The sequence below is a fragment of the Balaenoptera physalus genome, assembly GCF_965194825.1.
Source record: "Balaenoptera physalus genome assembly, chromosome: Y".
Lineage (NCBI taxonomy): Eukaryota > Metazoa > Chordata > Mammalia > Artiodactyla > Balaenopteridae > Balaenoptera > Balaenoptera physalus.
Window position 1 is genome coordinate 17,234,810 of NC_138904.1, and position 6,914 is coordinate 17,241,723.

General features: G+C 33.5%; 1 pseudogene across 1 annotated transcript; it reads left to right on the forward strand.

Moving 5' to 3' along the window:
• The first annotated feature begins 6,173 nt into the window (after positions 1 to 6,173).
• Positions 6,174 to 6,525, forward strand: LOC309653470 (small ribosomal subunit protein uS10 pseudogene; annotated as a pseudogene). Its single transcript has one exon. The product of its transcript is annotated as a small ribosomal subunit protein uS10 pseudogene (transcript).
• Positions 6,526 to 6,914: the final 389 nt, after the last annotated feature.

Genomic DNA, 6,914 nt, shown 5'->3' on the forward strand with positions numbered 1-6,914 from the left:
CACAAGTACATGATTCAAAACTTAAGGAAAAAATTGCTCTAGAAGCAAGGAAGAGCAGACTAAATGAGCCAGAAAAACACCTAAGTGATCTGGCAGATGAACTAATGGAATTCACCCAATCAGGAGAGCAGACAGAAAGACAAAAGGAAAAAAAAAAGGAAAAAAGAAAGAAAGAAAGGAAAGAAAGCAACATACAAGACCTGTACTATAACGTTAAACATTCCAACATTCTCACTATAGAAGTTTCAGAGGAGAAGACCGAGAGAAAGGTATCAAATATTTCCTAAAATTATGCCTGAAACTTTCCCAAACCTAATGAAGGAAACAGATATCCAAACAGGAAACAAAGAGGTTCCAAACAAGATGAACCCAAAGAAACTCACATCAAAATATAGCATACTTAAAATGGTAAAAACTAAAGAGAGAATTCTAAGGGAACCAAGAGAAAAACAGAGTGACATACAAGGGATTCCCATAAGGTTGTCAGCTGATTTCTCAACAGAAAGTTTGCAGGTCAGAAGGAAGTGGCAAGATATATTCAAAATGCTCAAAGGGAAACCTGTAGCCTAGCATACTCTACCCAGCAAGGTGATCATTTACAGAAGAAGGAAATATATTTTATATAACATAGATTATAGAATTTTAGATAATACAAACAACTTCTCAGACAAGAGAAAAACAAAAAGATTTCAGCAATATTAAACCTGACCTTAAAGGTAGAAGGGTCATCACTCCATGCAAGAAGGTAAGAATCTATAGAGAAGGGAAAATATCACTAAAAAGGCAAGTATATAGTAAGATTTCAGGATCACTTAAATAAGCCAGGACATAGATTAAAGAAAAAATTGTAAAAAAGAAAAAAAAAAAGGATAACTACAATAAATAGTAAACTGTTAAGCTTGAGGATGTAAAATATGACATAAAAATACAAAAGGTGGGGGAGGGGGATAAAAATGGTAGATTTCTTAGAACGTGTTTGGACTTAAATGACTATTAGTTTAAATCAAGTAGATATAATTGAGGATCAACATATATGGACCCCATGGTAACCACAAATCAAAAACATACCACTGATACACAAAATAACAAAAAGCAATAAAGGCATACTACTAAAGAAAATCATCACATCAAGAGTAGAAACAAAAAATAAAATAAAAAATAAAAAATGACCATAGAAGAACCCAAAACCACCATAAACTAATGATAAAATGATAACACATACATCCCTAATTATTAATTACTTTAAAAGTCAATGGAGGAAATACTCTGATTGAAAGACTTAGGGTGGCTGATTAGATAAAAAAGTAAGAACTTTCAATATGTTACCTACAAGACACTCACTTTAAGGCAAAAGACTTATAGATTGAAAGTGAGGGCATGGAGAAAAGTATTTCATGCAAACACGAATAACAAGAAAGTAGGCGTAGCAATCCTCATATCAGACAAAATAGACTTTAAAACAAATGCTATAACAAGAGACAAAGAAAGGCATTATATAATGATAAAGGGATCAATAAAGAGGATATTATACTGGTTAACACATACGCACCCAACAGAGGTGCACCTAAATATATAAAGCAAACACTAATTGATGTAAAGGAAGAGATTGGAAACAACTTCTCCAATTTATTTTATTGCAAAGGGAACAACTATACAACAAAAGTACAAAGTTTAACACTCCACTGACATCAATGGACAGATCACCTAGACAGAAAAATCAGTAAGGCAACAGTGGTCTTAAATAACACAATAGACTAGTTGTATTGTAGTTAATTCAAATCTATAGGACATTATATCTGAGAGCAGCAGAATACACATTTTGTCAAGTGCACAAGGAACATTCAGCAGGATATGCCACATAATAGGAAACCAAACAAGCCTCAACACATTTAAGATAAAAATTATATCAATCATTTTTACCAAACACAGCAGTGTGAAACTAGAATTCAACTACAGAAAGAAAAATGGGAAAATAACAATCATGTGGAGACTGGAAACATGCTACTAAAATTCCCACTGGGTCAGTGAGAAATTAAAGAGGAAATCAGAAAACACCTTAAAACGTATGGAAATGGAAACACAACTTTCAAAAATCTATGGGACAAAGCAAAAGAAGTTCTAAAATGGAAGTTTATAGTGACAGACAATACAAGTCTCCAAAAAAACCTAATCGTCACATAAAGATTGAGAAAACGATCAAAACAAAATTCACAGTCAGCAGAAGGAATGACACAATAAAGAACAGAAAGCAAATTAATAAAATAGAGATTGAAAGACAGCAGACAATATCAATTAAATTAAAGGATTTAAAAAAAAAGAACTAGTAAACATTTAGTCAGATACAACAACAAGAAGAGAGAACTCTAAGAAATTTTTAAAAAATGACAGAGGACAAATGACAACTGATGCAACACAGGAAAAAATAAATAAATAAGGGAATGCTATGAACAATTATACCCCAACAAACTAGGCAAACTATAAATAATGGACAAATTTCTAGAAGCCTGCCAAGACGGAAGCAAGAAGAAGCAATCTGAAAAAAACAATCACTAGAAGTGAATATGAATTTGTAATTTAAAAGCTCCCAGCAAAAAAAGTCCAAGGTCCGATGCCTTTACAGGGGAATTCCGCCAGACATACAAAGGAGAACTACTATCCCCTCAAATTATTCCAAAATATTGAAGAGGCAGGAACACTACCAAATTCATTCCATGAAGCCACCACCACCCTGATACCAAAACCAGACAGACACCACAAAAAAAGGAAATTACAGGCCATATCTGTGATCAGTATAGATGCAAAAATCTTCAACAACATATTAATAACATATTAATAAACTGAGCCCAACAGTATATAAAAAGGATCATACACAATAACAATGAGGTTTTATTCCAAGGTCACACAGATGGTTCAATATTCACAAACAAGTAAATGTGATACATCACATTAACAAAAACGAAAAAAGGATAAAAATCACATGATCACCTCAATAGATGCTGAAAAGCATTTGACAAAATTCAACATCCATTCATGATAAAAAAAATCTCATTAATGTGGGAATATATCTCAACATAATAAAGGCATTTACTAAAAACATACAACCAGTATCAGACTCAAGGCGAGAAACTGAAAGCATTCCTGGTAAATTCAAGAGCAAGAAAATAATGCCCACTCTCACGTTTTCTATTTAACTCACTATTGGAAGTCCTAGCCACACCAATCAGAAAAGAAAAAGATATAAAATGTATCCAGATTGGAAGGGAAGTGGTAAAACTGTCACTGTTTGAAGAAGACATGACATTTTATAAAGAGAACTTTAAAATCTTCCCCTCCAAAACTATTAGAACTAATAATAACGAATAATGAATAAACGAAGTTCAGTTACGTTGTTGCAGAATACAAGATTAAGATACAGAATTTCGTTGCATATCTCTACATTATTACTGAAATATCAGAAAGAGAAACCAATTTTAAAATCCCTTTTAAAATCACAACAAAAAGATTAAAATACCTAGGAAAAAAGTCAACCAATAAAGTGAAATACCTATACTTTGAAAACTATAAAGCACTGACGAAGGAAACTGAATATTATTTTAAAAAATGGAAAGATGTTCCATGTACCTGGATTGAAAGAATTAATGTTGTAAACATGGCCATATATCCAAAACAATCTACAGATTTAATGCAATCCTAATCAAAATACATAAGACGTTTTTCATAAAACTAAACCAAATTATCCTAAAATTCATATGGAATCACAAAAGGCTCTCAACTGCCATTGCAATCTTGAGAAAAGAGAACAAAGCTGGAAGTATAACCCTCCTGGACTTCAGACTACAGTACAAAGATACAAAATTCAAAACATCATAGTACTGGCAAAGAAAGAGACACATAGATCAATGGAATAGAATAGAAAGCCCAGAAATAAACCCACACACCTATGGCCAATTCATCCACAACAAAGGAGTCAAGAATATACAATGGAGAAAAGACAGTCCCTTCAATAGTGGTGCAGGGACAACTGGACAGCTACATGTAAAACAATGATGTTAGAATATTCCCTCACACTACATACAAAAATAAACTCAAAATAGTTTAATGACCTGCATGTAAGACCTGACACCATAAAACTCGATGAGAACATAGGCAGAATGATCCTTGAGGTAAATCATAGCACTACTTCTTGCTTCAGTCTCCTACAGCAAAAGAAATAAAAACAAATAGGTCCTAATTAATCTTAAAGCTTTTGCCCAACAAAGAAAACCACTGACAAAACTAAAAGACATTATATGCAATGGAAGAAAACATTTGCAAATGATATGCCCAACAAAGGGTTAATACCCCAAAATACAAAATAGCTCATACAACTCAATATCAAAAAAACACAAAGAACCCAATAAAAAATGTGCAGAAGACCCATATAGATATCTTTCCAGGGAAGATATACAGATGGCAAACAGACATATGAAAAGTGCTCAACATCACTAATTATTAGAGAAATTCAAATCAAAACTTCAGTGAGGTACCTCTTCACACGTGCTAGAATGTTATCATGAAAAAGTCTACAAATAACAAATTTCAGAGAGGATGTGGAGAAAGGGAACCATTTTACACTGTTGGTGAGAATGAAAATTAGTGCAGCTACAGTGGAAAACAGCATTAAGGGTCCTAAAATACTAAAGTAGAACTATTTTGCTATTCCACTCCTGGGTATAAATCCAAAAAAAATTAAAACACTGATTTAAAAAATACAAACACCCCTATGTTCACAGCAGCACTATATACTATGCACTGATAGCCAAGACATGCAAGCAACCCAAGGGGCCATCATCAGATGAGTAGATTAAGATGATATGATGTGTGTATATATATATGTAATATACACACACATATACACACAATGGGATATCAGCCATAAAAAGAATGAAATTCTGCCATTTGCAACCATATGGATGAGCATAGAAACAATCTTGCTTAGTGAATTAGTCAGACAGAGAAAGACAAATTCTGTATGATATCACTTATACATAGAATCTAAAAAGTATACAACTTAATGTATATGCAAAACAGAAACAGACTCACAGACACAGAAAAAAACTTGAGGTTACCCAAGGGGAGGATGAAGGGAGAGATACAAATTAGGGGAATAGGATTAACATATTAACATCTCCTATGCATAAAAGATATAAGGAGCAAGGATATTATGTACACTATAGGTAATTACAACCATTATCTTATAGTAATCTATAATGGACTATAATCTGCAAAAATACTGGATCATTATGCTGTACACCTAAAAGTAATATAACACTGTAAATAGACTATTCATCAATAAAGAAACTCAATGAGATACCACCTCACAGCAACTAGGTTAGATAGAATTTTATAAATAGAGAATAATAACAATAAATGTTTGACAGAATGAGGAAAAACTGGAATCCTCATATATTACTTAACAGGAATATAAAATAGTGCAGCCTCTGTGGAGCACAGCTTGTTTCCTCAAAGACTTAAACAGATTACCACATGACCTACAGTTCCACTATCAGGTTCCTAAACAACTGAAAAAAAAGACTCAGGTATTTCTCAACAATGTTCACAGAAGTATTATTCACAATAAGCAATAAATGAAAACTTCAATATTCCATTTTCAGACAAATGGATAAAGACACTGTAGTATAAAATACAGTGGAATATTATTTAGCCATTTAATGCACGCTACAACATATATGAATCGTGAAAACATTATACTTGGTGAAAGAAAATTGACACAAAAGGCAGCATACTGGATACAGGATACAGCATACAGGATACTGTCTATATGAAATATTCAGGAGTGGTAAATACATAAAGACAAAAGACAATGAATGTTGGTGAAAGGCTGAAGAATGACGGAATGTAGAGCAGAGATTTAACAGATACAATTTGGCTGATAAAAATATTTGGATCTTGATAGAGATCCTGGTTAAAGAACATAATGAATTGTACCTTTTTTAATGGTGGATTTTATTTTATGTGAATAGCATTACCTTAATAAAAAGCAGACAAGGGCTCTTTGAGGAAGACACAGTAACTGCTTCAGCAGAGCCCCAGGCTGCCTGCTCCTGCTCCTGACTCACTGAGTTTCACTTTCTCTGAGGAATAAGTCAATCAGGGAGCTGTGCGCCACAGCCATGTTTTTTAAAGATACTGGAAAGAATCCTAGAGGTAGAGCCAGAGGTAGTGATTCACTGGGTTGGAATCACTCTCACCAGCTACAATGTGAAGGCTTTGGATAAGGTGTGTACTAACTTGATCAGAGGGGCAAAGGAAAAGAATCTCAAAATGAAAGTAGAGGTTCAGTTGTCTACCAAGACTCCTGAGAATAACTACAAGGAGAACTTGTGCTGAAGGTTCTAAGACTTGGGATTTTATCCAGATGAGGATCCACAATCTACACTAACCTGTACAGTCTTCTGAGATTGTTAAGCAGACCACTTCCATCAGTATTGAGCTGAAGTTGAAGTTACCATTACAGATGCCTAATCAACATTTCAAATAAAGTCATAATCCGTCATTAAACAAAAAGACAAGGATTTTAATAGACGTTTCTCAAAAAAAATACAAATGTCCCAAAAGCACATGTACACATACTCAACAACAGTAGTTATTCCAAAAATGCAAATCAAGAACTCCATGCTGTACCAATTCACACCCACTATGATCACTATAATAAAAAAAAACCTAAAAGTAATAAGTGTTTTTGAGTGTGGAGAAACTAGAAACTTATACACTGACTATGGCAATGTAAAATAGTGCAGCCACTGAGAAAAACATTATGGCAGTTCCTGAATAAGATAAACATGAAATTAATGCGTGATACCTCAATTCCCTTCTAAGAATACACTCAAAAGGGCTGAAAACAGGGACTCAAA